The sequence below is a fragment of the Erythranthe guttata genome, chromosome 3, assembly GCF_056151865.1.
Source record: "Erythranthe guttata isolate IM_541 chromosome 3, IM_541, whole genome shotgun sequence".
Classification (NCBI taxonomy): domain Eukaryota; kingdom Viridiplantae; phylum Streptophyta; class Magnoliopsida; order Lamiales; family Phrymaceae; genus Erythranthe; species Erythranthe guttata.
The window spans coordinates 7,576,545-7,599,165 of NC_142535.1; the positions used below are offsets into that span (position 1 = coordinate 7,576,545).

Consider the following 22,621-nt stretch of genomic DNA (forward strand, 5'->3'; position numbering starts at 1 on the left):
AGAAGAAATTTTAGAGAGAGAGAGGAAGAAGAAGCTTAGCTTCTTGAAATTTTCGAAAATGAAGAAAAGAAAGAAGAGGAAGAAGACTTACTTCTTTTGCCAAGAATTTTACTCTTTAAAAAGAGATTTTGGGGCTTTCCTACACCACTAATTTCAAAAATGAGAGAAGAAGAGAAAGAGATTTTGATCTTTAATCTTTAGGATGTGTAGAGAAGATGAGAAAACACATGAAGGCTTGGGTTCTAGTTATAGAGTTGTGGGGGTCTTGCAAGCTTAATGATTAAGAATGGAGGTGGCCTTTTTGCTATTTAGGCAAACTTAGAAAGTATCTAAAGGGACTTCTTTGCAATTTCAATTAACTATCCCTCAAAATAAATTCAAAAAGGAATAATTCAAAATAAATTGCAATTTACACATGGGCTCACCTAGAGAAGGATTGTACTCAAGGAAAAGTTTTGATCTTGTGTTGTACCATGGTGGCAAAAATTTGAGGGAGTAATAAGGAGAATCTTTCGATTTTTCTTACAAATGATTTTATTCAACAAAAACAATTGGTTTGAAAATAAGAAAATATCTGATTTAAAATTTTCCTAATAAATTAGTTCTAGTAAAATAAAAGAGTATGATCAATCTCTAGATATAATAATTAACTAATACGATCAATTTAAATTCGCCCAAAATTATTTCAGACTAATGCATTTTATATGAAATTTCACCGGTTATCACATAAATAAAATCTTAAAATAATAACGCACATAATAGATAAAATCATGTTAACTAAATATATGCTAATTAATAGAACATTAAATTATCAGAGACGTGGGGTGATGCAAATGGAATAAATAATCAATTGAGGGTGGACTTGAGTCCGGCTCGCCCCTGGTTGTATATAACTGTTTGTTAGCTTTCGTCGTTTTATAGTATGAGTGATTATTTGATGTGAATGTGGTTTATTTAATCAATCCTGTCCAGAAAATGTTTTGAAACTAGCGACAACCACTTCTTCGGACAAGGAATATACGAGCGTAGCATCAGTCAGTACACAACACAAGCCCTTTGATTTTATAGGCGTGTTATTCCGTATAGTTTTACACTAATAGTAGAATTTATTTCATAAATTTAGAAGTTCAGAAATTTTAATCATAGAACAATCTTGTAATGTAACTGCATGAGAAGAGCGTGAATCAAGATCATGACATATAAAATCGTGTATTACGATGCTAAGTTCTCGTGGGTTAATTTTCGACGGCCCTTACAAATGATGCTGCTAAATGATTTATAGAAAGGGATGTCAATTGGAATGAGAAGAAACTGAATTGCGTGCAATGGTTGGGTTAAATTTACTTCAGGGGTTTAAAAGTACCGATTTTCTGTTGAACGGAAAAAAAAAAGTTTAAAGTTCATTTTTTTCCGGAACTACTACGATATGAGAGGAAGTTTTAGGGAATATGTACGCATGTCGATTTTATTGTGAAGGTATCTCATTGGCGATTGATGAACATCAATATCTTGAAAATTTGTGTAAATTAATGAAGTCTTTATCGTCGTATTTAGAGTATGCAGTCTAATTTATTTGGTCAGGGCCGGCTCAAGCCCATATGGAGCCCTAGACAAATAATTTTTTGGGGGGCCTTATATTAAATTTTCAATTTAATGTTAAATATTTTTTTTTATATTTTCTTATTTTTTAAAGTGCAAATATTAAAATTATTAGATCTTATGTTATATTTTGTATAGTTTAGCTTTCATATAAATATTTTTGTTTAGTTTTATGGAAATATACAAAAAAAAAATCAAATTTTGGGGTTCTAATTTATAATACACATAATTTAGGGGGCCCTATAGATATTACAGATAGTTTTGGGGCCCTAAACATAGGCCTAACTTGCCTATGCACTAGAGCCGACCCATTATTTGGTGAAATGTTGCCTTATTGGGATTATGGAGAAAGTGTTGTGGCAGGAGGGTACATTGGTCGAAATTGTTTTGTACCCTATTGATACGATAAAAACTCGATTGCAAGCATGTTATATGATTTAATTATTTTCACTAGAACCACACTTTTGGTTGAATAAGCAGTTAAATAAGCTGTTAATTAAAACTCTTTTTTGGTTCCTATGTAGGCAGTTCGTGGCGCGGGTGAAATGATTTTGAAGGGACTTTACTCTGGTTTGGTGGTGTTATACCGTAAGTCTTATACCATGTTAAAATCGAAACCCATATTATAGTATTATCGAATGAGCTATACGAATAGAAACAATAAATTTAACCTCCAGCTGATCACAAAGGTTCTTCACCCTTTGGAAAAGCAAGCAAAACTATAGACAATAAGCCTTCATTTATTTGGAACCCGTTTCATAAGTGGAATCAAACCACACACTCTTCATCTCATTTTTGGGGTACCGGTCCCTCATACCCCGTGTTTATTCGATCTATGTTTTACAAGACTTTCCAACTTAAAAAACGTGCAAGTGAGGTTAGTACATACTTTCATTCATTTCAAGCAATTTGATTAGGTGTGTGAGAAAACATTTTTGTTCGGATATCCTTTGAAAAATCAAGCAAAACCTTAGACAATAAGCCTTCATTTATTTGGAACCCGTTTTATAAGTGGAATCAAACCACACACTATTCATCTCATTTGTGGGGTACCGAATCTCAATGACCGAGAATTGACAATTGACGCGGTAAGTAACTATAAAATACATGGAATCCATGGGATTCATAACCTGACTTACTTGGTGATTCCTATAACAAGAAAGAAGTCTTCCAAAGACGAAAGACATCGTAACCGAAGACAAACACAAAAATTTACTAAATATTGGCGTATACGAACCTACAAAGCAAAAATTGCTCAAGGTTTTTCCTGAAAATTTAACTGCCATAGCAAATCTGGTAAAAATAGTTAACAAGAATAACTCAAATGTTCTATTATATTCTTCTATTCGTCATAGTTTGATGAGAGAAAAAAAATAATTTATTTTTTTGATTGATTTATTCCCATATCAGAATTAATTTACTTTCTTGAATATTACTGAAAATCACTATTTTTTTTTTTAAATCTTGGGAGTCCACAGTTCCTCTTGCCCCTCTTATGTTTCGCCACTAAGGGTCATCTGCAGAAGTTTGTAACTACAGGGGGTTAAGTGCTATTTACCCTTAAAAAATGAAAAAATGAAAGAAATTAAAATGAACAAAGAAAAAAGTTAACTTGTGGATGTTACGGTGGTTACGCACTCCCACTCTTAACTAGAATGGTTAAGAAGTTTTTAATGTTACTAGATAGGTGCACACGTGCGTTGCACGTGTCGTATTAATTATTCTATGTATGATATTAATAATAGTTGGGTATATTATCATAATAAATTATTATTTTTATTCTATTATTTACACATGTTTAGCACTTATTCCTATCGAAGTTGAATATTTTTCGTAATTTATTTTCATTTGATATGTATGATATTAACAATAGAAAGATATATTAAATTTGGGGTAAATAAAACTTAACCCATGATGTCTACCTATTTTATACTTTACCCCCTTTGGTATTGATTTAATGATTTAACTTCTTGTTGACATGTGGTTGTCAATTCATATAGGATGTCTATTTTATTGCATAAATATTAAAATGATTAGGTGTATCCTTGTTCTTTTCTTTCAATAACACCTTAAAAAAAACAGAAAAAAGAAAAAAAAACTAAATTAACTTATTTTAAGCATTAATATAGAATTATATATTTACAGTAAATATTATTCACGAAGTTGATAATTTTTTTTAAAAGTTTGTATTTACTATATTAATTCGTCGAATAATTAAAACGTGAAATAAGTATAATTTTTTTTTTGTGTGATTAAATATAACTTAGCTTTTTGCATACTATATACATAGATATTAATTTTTATGGCATCAATAATACATAGGGATTGGTATTTCGAACAATTCCGTTAGAGATTATGTTTTTCTTTCTTTTTTTTTTTTTTGGTGATGGTTAGAGATTATGCAAGTCTTAAAAAAGGAGAAATGATCGTCCAAATATTGGATTTCTTCGTTGACTCCCTTGCAATTTTTTGTTGAAGTCTTTAGTTTCTTAGGTGTTGAAACAATATAATAGGTAAATGAGCTAGGCTTGTATACTTACTTCCTGATCCATCAAAATCAGCCTTTTCATAATTGAGTTCCAACTCGTAAGGCTTTTAGATGAAATGTTCAAGAATTTTAATTTAATTGTAACCCCTTGATATAGACATTGTGAATCATTTAACATGCATCCTCGTAGTTTTAAGCAGTATATGCATGAAAATAATACATCTATGCATCATTAATGTACGCATGAAAATACAAATTATGGTTGTGATCCACATTAAATTAAAAAAAAAAGAAAATAAAACAAATTAAAGATTGGAGGCAACAATTTTTTTTACAAAGCACTACAATTAAAAAAAAACACGATCTATGGCTTAATATAATAAGACACATAAAGAATTGGTATATAGCTAAAAAAAATACCCTTGATTCATGGTGATATCTTGGCACAATGTCTTGTCTTGCCAGCTCTGCAACTTGAACTAATGCGTATCTGTTCTTCATTTTCATTTTTTGATCATCTCTCTAACAATGCACCTAATAAGCATCTCCCTTGGATGTCGCAAACATATACAACTTGCGTCACCCCTTACCCACAAAACTCCCCATTAATTTCATCCCGTTGCCTACATCACCTTCACAACAATGCCGGCCTCCACAAAACGTTAACGGTTGGAATGACCACCTTGCCGAATGAGCCAAGAGTAAGATTTATTTATTTATTATTTTTTTCTATTTGATAACGGGTGATTTGGAAACGTCTCCATAGTAATGAATGGGATTGTGTTAATGATGATAGATTGGTTGCAGCGGCATGTGGAGAGTTTCTTTGTTTTTTTTTTATTAAGAGAATTGTTGGATATATTTCCTTTTATAGGAGAATTCAATTATGTAGGTTTTAATTCAGTTTTATTTCTAAGGGTAAATTCCACTTTACCCCCTTGTACTCTGCCCAAGAATCACTTTACCCCCTCGTACTCTTAATTTCGTCGATTTACCCCCTTGTACTTGTACAATTTCCCAATACAACCCTCTTTGTCAACTTTTTTCGATTTTGACTCTGACGCCATTTGGTCAAGAGTCAAAATATTGACGTAAATACTGATTTTTTTCGATTTTGACTCTCGAGATTAGAAAAGAGAAAGTTTCACACATTCATATGTTTTTTTCTTTGCACTGGGTGGAATCGATCAATTTTTGGGTCTTGATTTTTACTAAGTTAGGTGTTCAATTTGGGGATATCTTGGGAGGGGAAGTGGTTGGAGAAGTAGAAATGACAATATTGACGAAGGAGAAACGACGCGTTATAGGCAGTGGTTTGTAATTTACAGAGTTGACTAAACGGCGTCAGAGTCAAAATAGACAAAAGTTGAAGGAAAGGGCTATATTGGGAAATTGTACAAGTACAAGGGGGTAAATCGGTGAAATTGAGAGTACGAGGGGGAAAGTGATTCTCATGCAGAGTACGAGGGGGTGAAGTGGAATTTACCCTATTTCTAATGCATTACTATTAAGTAATATATGTTATTACTCACATTAAATGAAATAATTTCATTTGACAGAAATATGGAGAGTGAATTTCATGCGGTGGTTTTTGTTAGTTTGTGAATGAGTAAGTTGCATTATTAATTATTATTATTATTATTATTATTATTATTATTATTATTATTATTATTATTATTATTATTATTATTATTATTATTATTATTATTATTATTATTATTATTATTATTTATTATTATTATTATTATTATTATTATTATTATTATTATTATTATTATTATTATTATTATTATTATTATTATTATTATTATTATTATTATTATTATTATTATTATTATTATTATTATTATTATTATTATTATTATTATTATTATTATTATTATTATTATTATTATTATTATTATTATTATTATTATTATTATTATTATTATTATTATTATTATTATTATTATTATTATTATTATTATTATTATTATTATTATTATTATTATTATTATTATTATTATTATTATTATTATTATTATTATTATTATTATTATTATTATTATTATTATTATTATTATTATTATTATTATTATTATTATTATTATTATTATTATTATTATTATTATTATTATTATTATTATTATTATTATTATTATTATTATTATTATTATTATTATTATTATTATTATTATTATTATTTATTATTATTATTATTATTATTATTATTATTATTATTATTATTATTATTATTATTATTATTATTATTATTATTATTATTATTATTATTATTATTATTATTTATTATTATTATTATTATTATTATTATTATTATTATTATTATTATTATTATTATTATTATTATTATTATTATTATTATTATTATTATTATTATTATTATTATTATTATTATTATTATTATTATTATTATTATTATTATTATTATTATTATTATTATTATTATTATTATTATTATTATTATTATTATTATTTATTATTATTATTATTATTATTATTATTATTATTATTATTATTATTATTATTATTATTATTATTATTATTATTATTATTATTATTATTATTATTATTATTATTATTATTATTATTATTATTATTTATTATTATTATTATTATTATTATTATTATTATTATTATTATTATTATTATTATTATTATTATTATTATTATTATTATTATTATTATTATTATTATTATTATTATTATTATTATTATTATTATTATTATTATTATTATTATTATTATTATTATTATTATTATTATTATTATTATTATTATTATTATTATTTATTATTATTATTATTATTATTTATTATTATTATTATTATTATTATTATTATTATTATTTATTTATTATTATTATTATTATTATTATTATTATTACTAGTAATTGTACCCGTGCGATGCACGGGACAACAAATTGTATTGTTTTGATATTGTAAGAATATAAACAAACGTTTGATGTATTGTATGATCAAAATTCTATTATACTGGAACATTATTAAGTATACTACACATAAAAAAAAAAACATAACTTTACTGTTGAATAATTTTCTAAATGAATTGAATCAGCTAATACCAGTAGATTGAAAATTTAAACCAGGAAAAAAATCATCAATTATGTCTTTCATGTTGAGCTTAAAAGTAATTAGATTTAATAACTAAGTTAACATAATCAAAACTAAACTATCGACAACATACCATCGTAAAAGGCCATCTATACATCTTGCATCGGAACTAAGCCCTTCTCCACTACCTCATTTTAAGGCTGTTTTGCCACTGGAATTAACAATTGGAAAATTAAGAAACAAAAATAAATACAAACAATAAATTAAATATCGCATACAAACAATAAGTCTTGAAGGTCGACTTCCAATAGCTTGTGGCTCCGCCCATTTTTGGTTAATTTTCTCAAATCATCCCTTTTAATAACATGTCCAATAACATATAAAATGAAATAATTGTTATACATAAAATTTGAAAACTTTGGTATAAATTAATGAACACATAATTTAACAAAATGAAATTACCTATAAGCCATGATGGAAAAAGATGTAAACTAATTGCCACACAGTCAATAGGATGAAGAAGAAGATAAGAAACAAAATCTAAACTCGGGTTACCAAAAGAAGAAGCCTTAGGTAGGGAAGAAATAAAATTCAAATGTTACAGACATTCTGTAAAACGATGTCACAAAATCCGCTAGGGATGAAAATCAGATTTATTTACCCTTTTCTGTAAAAATCGAAAATCAGATTATTATAAATAATATATAGGAGAATTTGATGAAAATCGATAATAATATTTAAAATAATATTTAGGAGATAAAAATTTGATAAAAAAAATCAAAAAATAATATTTAGGAGATAAAAATCTGATAAAAATCGAAAATAAAATTTAAAATAATAGTTAGGAGATAAAAATTTGATAAAAATCGAAAATAATATTTCAAATAATGTTAATGAGATAAAAGTTGATAAAATACGAAAATAATAATTATAATAATATTTAGGAGATATAAATTTGATAAAATTAAAAAAAAATATGATTTATAATAATATTTAGGAGATAAAAATTTGATAAAAATAAAAAATAATATTTAGGAGACAAAAATCTGATAAAAATAAAAAATAATATTTAGGGGATACAAATATGATAAAATTCGAAAATAATATTTAAAATAATATTAAGGAGATAAAAATTTGATAAAAATTGAAACAAAATTACAAATATGACATTAGGGTTTCTTAGGGTTGCCCTAGCGTTTCTTTCTTTTATATATAAGATTATTATTATTATTATTATTATTATTATTATTATTATTATTATTATTATTATTATTATTATTATTATTATTATTATTATTATTATTATTATTATTATTATTATTATTATTATTATTATTATTATTATTATTATTATTATTATTATTATTATTATTATTATTATTATTATTATTATTATTATTATTATTATTATTATTATTATTATTATTATTATTATTATTATTATTATTATTATTATTATTATTATTATTATTATTATTATTATTATTATTATTATTATTATTATTATTATTATTATTATTATTATTATTATTATTATTATTATTATTATTATTATTATTATTATTATTATTATTATTATTATTATTATTATTATTATTATTATTATTATTATTATTATTATTATTATTATTATTATTATTATTATTATTATTATTATTATTATTATTATTATTATTATTATTATTATTATTATTATTATTATTATTATTATTATTATTATTATATTATTATTATTATTATTATTATTATTATTATTATTATTATTATTATTATTATTATTATTATTATTATTATTGTTATTATTGTTATTATTGTTATTATTATTATTATTATTATTATTATTATTATTATTTTTATTTTTATTTGTTGTTATTACTCAATTATCCTTTCATGCAGTTAATATTAAAATATTAAAAATCTTCCCTAACATTCCCACTTTTATAAATAGTATAGACTATATGTTGATTTTTTTTTTATAAGTTTCATAAATATACCTTCTATTTTCTATTGGATTCATAAGACAAATTTGATGAAAGAATTGGAAGTTCGCTACCACCGTGATCCATGTCATGGTAATGTTCGGTACCATATGACATACATACAAATCGAAATGATTAAGACATAAATTAAAATAAGTATATGTGATATGTAGAAAAATAATTTTGAAACTCACATTAATATTAAGATGTTTCTGTTAACAAATGTATCCATCTTTGTTGAATATATTAATATTAAATGATATATTTCAGTAATTGCTTAAACTTTTGAATGAGATGACCATTCAATATGGTATCAGAGTCATGTCAAATGAAATTATGAAAAGGTCTGAGTTTGAATTCCGCAAAAGGTCCGAGTTTGAATTCCGCAACTCATTTCGAATATTATACAGTTAGTATTAAAATATTATCTATTGATAAAGATATTTTGGTGCTCACATGAAATGGAAGAAACCTTCCCTAACATTCCCACTTTTATAGATAAAATATATACATAAACGCCTGCTAATTAGGAGGATGAGTATAATAAACCATGTTCTTATCCACGTGTCAATTGCTCAGTGGAATCCAATCTTCCTATAGTAAAAATAGGGGAAATTGCGAATTATTAAATCAAATGATCTACGTCAAATACGATAGATAACCCATGCACATTACAAAACAGATTTGAATTCTCTCCAAATTCGTTCATGATTCTACCTATTTTTAACAATTAATCTTTGTCCAACAGTCTCATAACTTCACGGAGGAGGGAAAGAAGATGACGGCCGAGAATCTAGGGGTGGAGGCGAAAGAGGCGGCGGCGAGAGAGGCGAAGCTTCTGCCGCCGCTCCCGGAGCTTTTACTCTGCATCGCTTCAATCAAATCTGACTATAACCGCTATTTTCCAAACCAATGCGCCATTTCTTTCAATTGCTTTGATGTTTGATTCCTTGGATATCTCTTCAATGGCGTCTCGAAGGATCGGGTTGTTGAGGCGAGGGATTTCGAAGAGGAGTTTGAAGGGATCGGATTTTTCGGGAAAAACTGGGGTAGGAAGGGAGGCGGTAGTTGATGGAGGGCGCCGCGGCGGCGGCAGCGGCAGCGGAGGAAGCTGCTGCCGCAGTGCTGAGAAGGACGACGGAGATGGAGGGGTGGTGTTTGCCGATTGTAAACGACATAGGTAACATTGTATTCAAGTGCTCCGCGCCGAGGCGTAAACAAGTATGGTTTCTGCCATTGATGATACCTTTAGGACTGAAAATGTTTAGAGGAGTGATATTTTGCTTTTGCATGCAATCGGAGTCAATTTATTGTTGGCAAAATTCATTTTTCACCCCTGAACTATTTGGGTTGTACCAAAAACCCCCCTTGAAGTAGAAACATAACAAAAAAGTCCATGTCTTGGTCGACGTTATAAAAATTAGGATAAATTACGGCCAACCCTGAAGATTTCGCGGTCCTCTCATCGAGAAATGAGGTAGTTGGAGATTGAGTGGGTTCTGGCCACTCCGACAGAGAAGGAAGAGAAAGGGAAGACGGTATCAGAGCCAGGAAGGGAAAATAAGGTCAGTCAGGTAACTAAGGTCAAGAGTAGGAAAAGTCTTTGCTTGGGGCCAGGAGCGGTGAATTAATCCCGCGGATACATATAATTCAGAATAAATATCTGATGTTTGGGTAGTTACAATTTACAACCACCCCTCAATTATGAATATTCTTACACGTACACCCTTACGGTGCAAATTCAACAGAATCTTCTACATTTCCTGGAATGTTCTCTAGTTTGTACTAGATTTGTACAAAGAATGTAGTTTCCAATGCTCCACAATCTGATATTTACAAGCCACGAGACACATCTTATGATCATCTTGTTTCAAAATGTGGAGCTCGAATAGAGTAAAACGGGTACAAACTCGAGAATTTTCCACATAATCTATATAATTTAGAAGATTACACTGAATTTGATACCTTAAGGGTGGACGTGTAAGAAGATTCATAGTTGAAGGGTGGTTGTAATTACCTAAACATAAGGAATTTTTTCGTAATTTGACATTACCTTAAAAACTAACATCGTCAGTTTTCTTGTGCATTTACTTATTTTCGCTTAAAACACTAATAATGTCTACCGATCACCACCGTTTCTCGCTCCCATCATTTTTATTTTTAACAAATGTCTCTCATGTTCATTCTACTTCTTCGTGAGAGAGGAAAACATGAAATACCTAATTAGCAGCTAAACATTCTTCATAACCTAGTTTATAAATTTACTTTACTTTTTTGAGGTTGACACAAAATTCAAGAAACCCATCCAACCCCTACTTCCAACAGTGAGACTGAGATCAGTGGACTTGTGCGAGGTTACCGCGGCGAACTACAACGCTGAGTGGTGTGTGCTAGTATACACGGTGGTGTTGACTGATAGTGAAAAATTGGGTGGCACAATATGCATAAGGGATTGTCCGAGGATCCGACGACGGTAGCCTACGGTGTCCTCGGGTGCCAAAATAATAAATATTTGAAGGCGCAGTGCATCTACCCATACTAAATTAAGTATTACGATATATGTCACTCGTTAAATATTGGCTTAAATTTCCGGACCTTTTGGAATTGAAATAAATTTTTAAATTCTGAAAATTTTGAAATTGGAATTGAAATTGATATTGTACTTCCGAATTTTTTTGATTTTTTTCCAAAAAGACTAATTTTAATCTGATCCATCATGACTTTCACTACAATATTTACCCATACTAAAATTTATTATTACGATATCTGTCACTCAGTTAAATTTTGGCTTGAAGTTGAGTGATATTCATTCAATAGGCTTTTTCATGAATTAAGAAACTTGGTTATATAAAAAGGAAATATGCACAACACAGAGTATAGTTTCCATTTAATAAAATTAGTGTCGAAAGTGACAAACCTACTCTAAATCAATAAAGCCCTTTACTTGCGAAAATGACGATTTACATTGATGTTGTTTTTCGAGGAATATGTAAATACGTAAGAACAACTCCAACAGCTATTTCGTATGTTATAGTTTACCATTTCCGATACAACTTGGCTAAAAATCTTGCTCCACCAGCTCTTTTAAAATTTAGGGTACTTGTTCATATTTAGGTTTGGTTTGTCAAATTTGGCTAGCTAAAAATTGAAATGGCAAATTTGCTTTAACAAAAAAAAGTCAGTATTTTGCATAAAATGAAAACTGCACGCAGCCCCAACAATAAACTTAGTTTTTACAATAAATTCACTAATATTTCAATTATGGGGAAATATGCAATACACCCCTTATTTAGAAAATATTTTGAACTAAACCCAATTGACTTTAAAGACTTTTCCCATAACCCACATTCCAATCTAAATTAGTGAGACCCCCCTTACCAGCCATGATAAGACTAAAGTGCCCCTATGTGTTAGGTTTTTAATATAATACAATTTTATTTCTCCCTCAATTTCATTCTCTCGGTTCTCGCCTCTCTCTCTTTCATTCTCTCGCTATTTCTCTCTGTTTACAACTTTTTTTTTCTTTTTTTTTTTCTTTTTTTTCTTTTTTTTTTCTTTTTCCTTCTTCTTCACATCTGTAGACCGCCGCCGCCGGAGTCACCCTTCAAACGCCGCCGCCGAAACCCGTTGCACGAGGCCCTCCTCCGCCGATGTTGGAGATCGTCTCCCCCCTCGTCGAACACCACCACATCGACGCCTGGTACAATTGGCGGCGGCGCCTCCCCCACCTTGTCGCTGCCTCCGTCGGATTTCTATATGGAGATTTCCCTTCTCTCAACGCGGAATACCAATATATACTATATTAATTGGTAAATTTTATTTTTTATTTTTCTCGAATTAATTGTCGAACTAGCAATAGAATATGTTATGGATCTGGATTTTCAGTTCTATTATTTGTTTGTTATGAACGAATACATTGATTTTCAATTATTCTTGATTTTATTAATTTTTGTGTTATTCTGCATATTCTGAATGTTTAGATCTGGAAAATCCATTGAGTTACGAGATTAGTCGGTTGTAGTGCAATGTATTTTACAGAGTAGCCACGTTTGACAGAGTAGTCATGTTTAACAACTTAATTATATTTGTTCTTTTTTTTTTGTAGTGCTGCATATGTTCAACAGTGTAGTCATATTTAACAGAGAAGATCAAACGGAAGATTAAGTGCAGTCGGTGCAACCGAGTTGGATACCGCAACAAAAAAACATGTTCGATGGCCATTGTTGAAGGATCACATTAGTTATTTTTGTTTTTTCGTAGTCATTTTTTTTTTCTTTTTGCAATGTATTTTGCTGTTAATATTGCAAGTTTTTTCAAGTGCTGATTACTTGTAGTCACATTACGCAGTTGCTAGTCACATAATAGTCATATTCCCACTATCATGTTCAGTATGTTATACAAACTGTAGTCACATAATAGTCATATTCATGTTTCTACTGTCTGTTAATTATAATATTTTACAAAGCACAGTCACATTCACATAGTAGTCATATTCTTACTGTTATATTAATAATTATGCTTCTACAATATGTTAATTACACTATTATACACATTGTAGTCACATAATAGTCATATTCAACTATAGTCATATTCGGAGTTGTAAATCTGTCGAGAAAAAAAAAATCAAATTTTTGTTTAAAAAAAATTAAAAAAATATATTTTTTTATTAAAAAAATTTATTTTTTTATTAAAAAAATATTAAAAAATATAAAATAATAAAAAAGTGGCTATAAAATCCGAAAATAATACAAAATAATAAATAAATAAAAAATCCTATTTTTTGATTTGGTAGCAAATTTTTAGAAATTTGGAAGTAGATTTTTAGGAATTAAATTATTGTTATGGAAAGAGTGAAAAAAGGAATAATTGAGACTAATTATGTTAATTGACATAAGGGTAGAATTGAAAATACAAATTCTAGGGGTTATCACAAAGAAAGATTTAAGGGTTGGACATATCACCATTTATTATCTATATGAGGGGTTTATTGCTAATGACCCCTTCAATTATTTCAAGGGTTAATTGCATTTTGCCCCCTAAATATTTACGTGTTTCGCACGTTACCCCTAAACTAAAAAAAAAGTTACACAATACCTCCATACTCTATTATTTGAAGCACCGATAAAAAGATTTGGAAATTTTCAACCAATTTCTCGCATGAATGGTGCATGTGCCATTCACATGTGTTTGAGGAGGGGCAAAATTGTCTATGGATTTCAATAAATTTATGCCGCCACCACCACTTTGCCACACACCATGCATGGCTGCCTCAAAACATGCTGCACACTTTTCCTAAGGCTGGCGGAATCCACCGCTGGTGATCCCAGACATCCAAATGAAACCGGCGGTCACAAATTATATTTATCACGAGCTGATATTTAGGCGGCTCCTAAATCCAAATCGACGAAGAAAATCAACAAGGCCGAGTTCAATTTATTTTAAGAAAGGAGCTATAGTCCCTACATCCATTCCTTTGAAAGACGAGTCATCAATAATGTCCATATATAGACGATGATGGAGCCCATTTGGACCCCTCAAGGATTTGTGTATATCTGTGTATATTATATGTATATTTATGCTTGTGTGTGTAGTATGATGTGAGTGTGTGTTTTTCTCTTTTTTCTTTTTAGAGAGAGAGGCTTCTCTCTTTCTTTTCCTCTATCTAGTTGCCCCTCTCTTCCCATTTATCATTCTTTATTTGTCTTGGGGCATATGCCGTTTAGTTGGCCGAGAGAGAGATGGGGAGAGAATGGGCTGGGCCGGAGAGAGGGAGAAGGGATAATGGGCTGACCCGAGAGAGAGAAATGAGTACATGGTGGGCTTTGGGTTCTTATATTTGGGCCAGGGCAAAATAGCCCAGATTATCTACCCCCCAGTTCGTCATGAGGAGTGCGGAGCAACTAGTAGTGGTGAACTACTCTCTCGAGATGCTTTGACGAGGTGAAGAGGCGCGAAGTAAATAGTCACCTCGAGTTTGTTTTTTCTCTCTTTTCTATATTTGTTTGGAACGAGATGTCGTTCTTCGCTCTATGAACAAATTACCGGTTACCTTAGTTCTTTCCTAATGCCATGTTTTTCTTTTCACTATGTATTTTACGACGTACATTCTTCATTATGACTTCAATATTTCCTGTCTTTAAACCGAGTGCGACCGATACCGATCGCACTCCACTATCGGATCGCACTCCTCTTTTGGATGCGAGATTCCTATTCTTACTCCTCTTTCGGATCCGAAATACCTCGTCTTACTCCTCTTTCGGATGCGAGATACCTCGTCTTACTCCACTTTCGGATGCGAGATACCTCGTCTTACTCCAGTGCGACCGATACCGATCGCACTCCTTTTTCGTGTGCGAGATACCTCGTCTTACTCCTCTTTCGGATGCGAGAAACCTCGTCTTAGTCCTCTTTCGGATGCGAGATACCTCGTCTTACTCCAGTGCGACCGATATCGATCGCACTCCTTTTTTTGTGCGGGGTCGATTCCGACCCCGTCTTTTCGGTAACACGGCCGATACCGACCGCGGTCTTCACATCGTATGAGGTCGATTCCGACCCATCCTGTTTGTTTAATGAGCTCGTGCCAGCTACCTGAATACTTGGATCAATTGTCGTCGTGTTATGCATTGACCCCATCAATAGCTTTAAGGTCAGATATTAAACTTAAATCCAATTGCAATGAATTGACAAAGGAATGAAACATCCAGATAGGGAGGGGGAATTAGCAAACAAGAAATAATAGAAGTCATATGATGTAAATAAACCACAAATTATTTATCTTCCCCATTATGATGGAGCCCATTTGGATCCCTCAAGGATTTATGTATAACTGTATATATTTGTATGCATATTTATGCTTGTGTGTGTAGTATGATATGAGTGTGTGTTCTCTGGTTTGTGTCTTTTTCTTTTTAGAGAGAGGCACGCTTCTCTCTTATATTCTCCTCTATCTAGCTGCCCCTCTCTTCCCATTTATCCTTCTTTATTTGTCTTGGGGCGTGTGCCGTTTAGTTGGCCGAGAGAGATGGGGAGAGAATGGGCTGGGCCAGAGAGAGAGGGAGAAGGGATAATGGGCTGACCCAAGAGAGAGAGAAAGAAGTACATGGTGGGCTTTCGGTTCTTATATTGGGCTTGGGAAAAATAGCCCAGATCAGACGATGATTTAATCTATGATGGAACGTGGCTGGGCCTGACCCTCACCGGTGTCAATCTAGTGCTTCTAGCAAGAGTTATTCTACACCAAGTGAACTCTCAAGAAAAAAATGAGGTGAGAAGCTAAATATGTGGACTTTGATTGTTTTTTTCTTTTGTTTTTTTTTTTTTTTGTGAATTAATTTTTAATTTTTAATTTTTAATTTTTATTTGGTGAAATTTGGTTTGTAAATGTACTGAATCCCATTGGTTTGATGATCTGAAATGCTAATTGCTACGGAAATTTTACTGAAGTTGACTTATCTGCGGCGGTAGTCTTATTTGTCAACTTTCTAACTTTCTAAACAAAATCGAGACGCTCTCAACTAAACAAAAGTCGAAAACTTAGAATCTGAAGGTCGTTCGACAAATTTGAAACCGAACAACAACTTCTTCGATGACCGATCCAAATTACTTTTATGAGCTAAAAATGAAGAAAACAAAAAAATAAAAAAAATGAAGGGTGTAATCGTGTTGTACAGCACGAGAAGTATATATATATAAAAAAAAATTAAGTAATCGTCCCCTAAAAGACAGGACTATAGGGTTTTAGTTTTTTTTTTCTTTTTTTTTTTTTACTTTATTCGTAAGAAATGAAAAAATGAAAATTTCTGAAGGGTAATCGTGCTTTACAGCACGGGTAGTAAATTTTTTTTTTTTTTAAGTAATCGTCCCCTAGAGGACAGGAATTGAATCTAGGGTTTTAGTTTTTTTTTCTTTTTCTTTTTTGTTTTACTTTATTCCTTAGTATTTATTAATATACTAATTATCAATCTTTATAATTTGGTAGGGTGTTGATGGTGATTCTGACGAAGAAGTTGACGATGAATATGCAAACGAGTTCAATAGTTCCAACATGTGTTATGATGTTGCTCAAATTATTTAAAAATTCGATATTTAAAAAAAAAATAAACCAATTTTTTTTAAGCTCCCATTCTGTAGAGCACGAAAACTTGAAGATCTTCAAGAAATCGTATTTATGGGAAGCGTATTCTTGAATCTACCTCTCCTTTGAATGTTCTTAGAAAGCAAGGTGATGTGATGATTTTGCCCCTCATCTCCTTTGTTTCAGTGAAGCAAAGTATATCAAACTGTCCTAGTTATATGTACCGTTAAAAGTTTGGGAAAGATCAAATAACGTACATGTGAATGCCCAATGAGTTTTGAAGAAATTTTCAAAAAATTCTTGCATAATCTTGAATCGTTTAATAAAATGAATTTGTTTGCCCTCTCCCTCGAATCCCAAGGCAAGATTATTTTCAATTATTGGAGTCTAGTCTATAGTGCAATTTTACTGTACTGCATCCAATGAAATTCAATAAGTTGAACATCGGAAATACAATCGGTTTACACCTTTGTAGTGATTCGTCGAAGCCACTAACAAGAAACTAAACTCCAAAGTGCAAGCGCACTTCTGATATTTCTAACGTAAAGGGCGAAGAATACTCGCTCGAAGATATCCCTTCACATCGAAAAGGTTGTAAGATTGGATCGATTTCGGTCTACATTTTTTTCTTTTACACATTTTATATTTAAAGTACCATAGGGTAGTTAGGTGGTGTTTGCAAAAGCTTTTTTAAAGTGATTATAAACTTCTTTTTTGCTCATAATCTGTTTTTAAGTGTTCCCAAAATTAACTTTTGCTTTTGCTTCTTCTAAAATAATCTGTTTAAGCTATTTTTTTTAAAACACCTCTAACCATGTTTTTTTCTATTTAAATTCATTTTCCGTAATATTTAAAAACACCCCCAACTTTTAGAAATAGGCAATTAAAACTAACTAAACTCACAATCACTAACTTCTACTTTTAAATAATCATTTGCAAACACCACATTAATTATCTTACAAGATATATACGTATATATTATTTGGAAACCATGTATTAATTATGAAATGGGTCTTTGTGTTGTTGTATATAACAATATGTGTGAAAAGAAAAACAACTACTTATATTGTGAAAAGACTCGAAATTGTGAAGCTCGAAGTGCCGATTGAAACTTGCTGAAGCCTTAAGATAATAATATTATCATAATATTTTCAGACCGGCGGAGATGCAACAATCTCTCATCAATATAGTCTTCTAAGTACAACGATCACATGTTTGAATCTGCTACAAGGATCAAACGTAAAACAAACTTTAACGACGAAGGAATTTGAAAGAGAATATGAAAAATATGTGTAAAGATCTACAACTCAAATTTTATAATTAAATTAAATACATAATTGATTCATAGATGGTAGCAATGGTTGGAGGAAAAATGGAGTCACACGTCCATAGAACGTCCTTCATCCAAATCATTTTCAAAAGAAAGTACATAATTATAAGTTTTATTACATAAAACTAGATTTATCACACACAAAAAGAAAAAAAAAAAAATTATAAATAAATAAAAGTAGAATGGGTTGAGGGTAAAACAAGCAAACTACAGCTATGTCCTATTTACCTTAATACCTAACCAAAATAATTAACTCCCAATCACCGCCTCCATAAACTTCTCCATAGCCACCACCGTAGATCCACCCTTTGCCACCCCGGCGGCGGCGGAGTGTTTCATCTCCGTTACCCGGCGTCTCACCTCTTTCCCGATCTTCGAGTCCATCAGCTTCCTCACTCTCTTCTCCAGCTCAGCCGCCGTCACGAACCCGTCCTCCGCCTCCTCCAGCGGCAGCGCCACCTTCATCTCCTCCATCATGAAAACCCGATTCATCCTCTGCTCCGCGTACAGCGGCCAGCCAATCATCGGCACGCCGAACCACACCGCTTCCAGAAGCGAACTCTGACTGCAGTGAGTCACGAAACCCCCCACCGACTCGTGACTCAGCACCTCCATCTGCGGCGCGTAGCCCTTCAAAGTTCAAAAGGATCCCCCTGTCTTTAGTTCTGTCCGCGAAACCCTCCGGCAGCAGCGCCTCCACGTCTGGATTTCCCGGCGGACTCCGCACCGCCCAAAGAAATCTGCAACCGCTGTTTTCCAAACCAACCGCCGTTTCTTTCAACTGTTGAGCAGATAAAACACCCCTTCTTCCAAATGTTAATTGACGCGTCGACAAAGTGTTTGTAAGAATTACTCTGAGGAAAAAGCAATACCTTGGGGAGATCCAAAGAGTGAAGCAGTAGGCAAAGGCCGAACGCGCCGGTGGTGTTGCAGAAGTAAGTGGGTATGCCGACGGCGGCGGAAACTTCAAACGCGCGGAGTAGCAGAAAACATCGATGATGATTGCTTTGATGTTTGATACCTTGGAGATCTCTTCAATGGCGTCCAGAAGTTTCGGGTTGTTGAGGCGAGGGATTTCGAAGAAGTGTTCGACGTAATCGGAGTTTGGTGGAAGAGCGGGGGTCGGGAGGCGGCGGTAAGTGACGGAGGAGGAGGCCGCGGCGGCGGTGCTGAGGACCACGACGGAGATGGAGGGGTGGTGTTTGGTGATTGAAACAGCGAGTGGTAACATAGAATTCAAATGCTCCCAACGAGGCGTAAACGAGTATGGTGTCCGCCATTCTTGTTAATAACCTTCCGTACAAAAATGTTAACAGGAATGAAATAATGATATTTGCTTTTGCATGCAGTCGTAGTATTTATTTAAATAATTAATAAATAAACTGTGAATTATTTTGAATTGCCAACTACGTTTTTGAATTATTATATTTTAACATCATAAATAAATTAAAAAAGTACATTTTTTGACAAAAAAAAAATGAATTTTAACTTTGATTTTCTTATTTGAGAAATAATATATAGTTTAAGAAATTTGTAAATAATATGGGATTATATTTTTGGAGTTTAATTAAATTAGGGATGTAAATTATAAATACAAGAAACTGGAGTTTAATAAAGAGATATCTGTTTTGCATAGGGTTAATATGCTATGAGCCCCTAATTTGAAACTTAATTTGAACTAAATGACAACTCTAAATCCAATTTTTAATTAAATTCTTAGTTTGAAATAATATATGACCCACATTCTTAATTTTTTTTTTAATCTCAATCTTGCCCTTAACCCTAAATCTTATAACCACATATTCACGTTTATTTCCCAGATCCATTTTTTCTCTTTTATTCTTCTATTTCTCTCTCTGTCTCGCGTCTCGCTCTCTCCATCTCTCTCGTTCGAGTTATTTCTCTCAAGGTCTCTCGCTTCACCACTCCACTCCATGGTTTGAAGGGAGATGGTGGCAATGACGATGGAAGCGGCGGCGGCATGTGGGGGGTGGCAATGGCGGCGGCTGCTCTACAGGGGAGGCGCCGGTGGTGACGCTTTTTGGGCATGAGGACGACACTCGTTGGGCGCCGGCGCTCGGGGATGGTGCCGGTGGCGCAACAATGTTGTGGGGTGGCGATGGCAACGGCAACGTGGGTTGGGTTTGTGGCATCTTTAGCGGCGTGGGTGACGTTGACATCGTGAATCTAGGGTTTGGTGGAGTAGATTTATGGTTTGGTGGGACAGATCGAAGATCTTTTTCGTTTTATGTCTACAGATGTATGTGGGCGTCTATAGGTGTCTATGGTGTCTGCTGGCTAGGGTTAAAATGAGGAGTTAGAGTTTAAATAATATTGTGACTACGGATTACTACAGGTTTCTACGGGTGTCTATACGTGATTACGGTATACTCAACTTTCCTACGATTTTCTATAGATGCCTATGGCCGAATTTTTTTTAAAAAAACCATAATTTTCAATATTAGATAGAGAAAAAGGAAAAAAAAATAGATTATTATAATTGTGAAAAAATACGAAAATGCAGAAAAAAAATAAAAACAAAAATGTTAGATGCAAAACTTCAACTATTAAATGCAGAATAAAAATGATAAATACAGTTTAAATATTACTTGGTGCAAATTTTATTTTTTGTGTATAAGGGATATTTTTGGAATGAAATTTATAAAGGATGTGAAACAAATGTTTAGTTTGACTTGTTATTTAGTTCTAATAAGTTTTGTCACCAGAGACCTATATCTTGAAGCCCCTTTTGCATATGAGCATATAATAAATTGGAAAACTTAATTTGAAGGGGTTTTTGTGCATCAGTCCCCAATCAAGCATCTTTATTATTCTAGGTTTAAGGTTATATCTCTTTCACCAATAAGCCCATCTCTTTAATATTTATTATAAATAAAGGAAACATTCATGTATATATGCCAATATTACCCCAAATCATTTATACCCAATTCTTAATTGTAACCCCAATTTAATCAATTTTGTCCACAAAAATCAAATTTTGATCACAAAAATCCAATTTTGATTTTTTTTCAAAACGTTTTTTTTTCAACATTTTTTTTTGCCGCCGGATTCCGGCGTTGACTTTCTTTTGTTTTTTTTCTTCCGGATATTTTCGCCGGTTTCCGGCGTTGACTTTTTTTTTTCTTTTTTCTTCTTTTTGTTTTTACGTCCGCCACTAAACGTTGACCGTAATTGTACTGTCACTGACAGTAAATTAACGTAATTATACTGTCAATGACGTTAATCAACGTAATTGTACTGCCGTTGACAATACATTTATGTAATTGTTCTGCCGTTGAAAGTAAATTAACGTAATATTTTTTTTTTGTTATTATTATTATTTTTTTTGATTTGTTGACAAGTCAACGTAATTATATTACTGTCGTTAACAGTAAAATAACTGTAAACACAATAATATTACTGTCAACAACATCAATATTATGTTTTTTTTTGGGTTTTTTGTTTTGTATGAGTTATTCACGAAGTAACGTAATAATATTACTGTCTATTATTGTAATATTACTATAAACACAATAATATTACTGTTGTTCACGGTAATATTACTGTGGTTGACGGTAATATTGTTGTCAACCACATCAATATTTGATTTTTTTTTACGATGAAATTGGAGCATATTAAACTATGAGGGGTTATTTTAGTCATTTACAAAAATCTGGACCATGTGTGTACTTATTGGTAAAAGAGTTTTTTGTCTGGATTTCTTTATGAATAAGTACCCATTGATGGGCTTATTTGTAATGACCCATAATTCGAATAATGGATTTTTTTTAATACCAATACTCAATCTAAATAAAATCTTTCGTCACGTTCCTTTCTATTAATAGCATTTTTTGGTTGGCCGTTAGCAATCCGACTATCTAGACCAAATGGCATATACAGTTAAACCTCTATAAATTAATACAGTCGGGACTAGAGAAATTCTATTAATTTAGCGAATTGCTAAATTATCGAAATGATAATTTAACACATTTGCACCGAGTCGTGACTGAGAAAAACTATTATTTAATAGATGTTATTAATTTATCGAGTTTTTACTGTATTTTGTGTTTTATTTTTTTC

General features: G+C 31.3%; 1 long non-coding RNA gene and 1 pseudogene across 1 annotated transcript; one reads left to right on the top strand and one right to left on the bottom strand.

The window, feature by feature from the left end:
• Positions 1-12,653: 12,653 nt before the first annotated feature.
• On the top strand, positions 12,654-13,516 carry LOC148771683 (uncharacterized). Its single transcript, XR_016030511.1, has 2 exons — positions 12,654-12,943; positions 13,240-13,516. It is a non-coding gene; the product is annotated as an uncharacterized LOC148771683 (long non-coding RNA).
• A 5,206-nt stretch (positions 13,517-18,722) lies between these two features.
• Positions 18,723-19,821, bottom strand: LOC105966837 (chalcone 4'-O-glucosyltransferase pseudogene; annotated as a pseudogene).
• Positions 19,822-22,621: the final 2,800 nt, after the last annotated feature.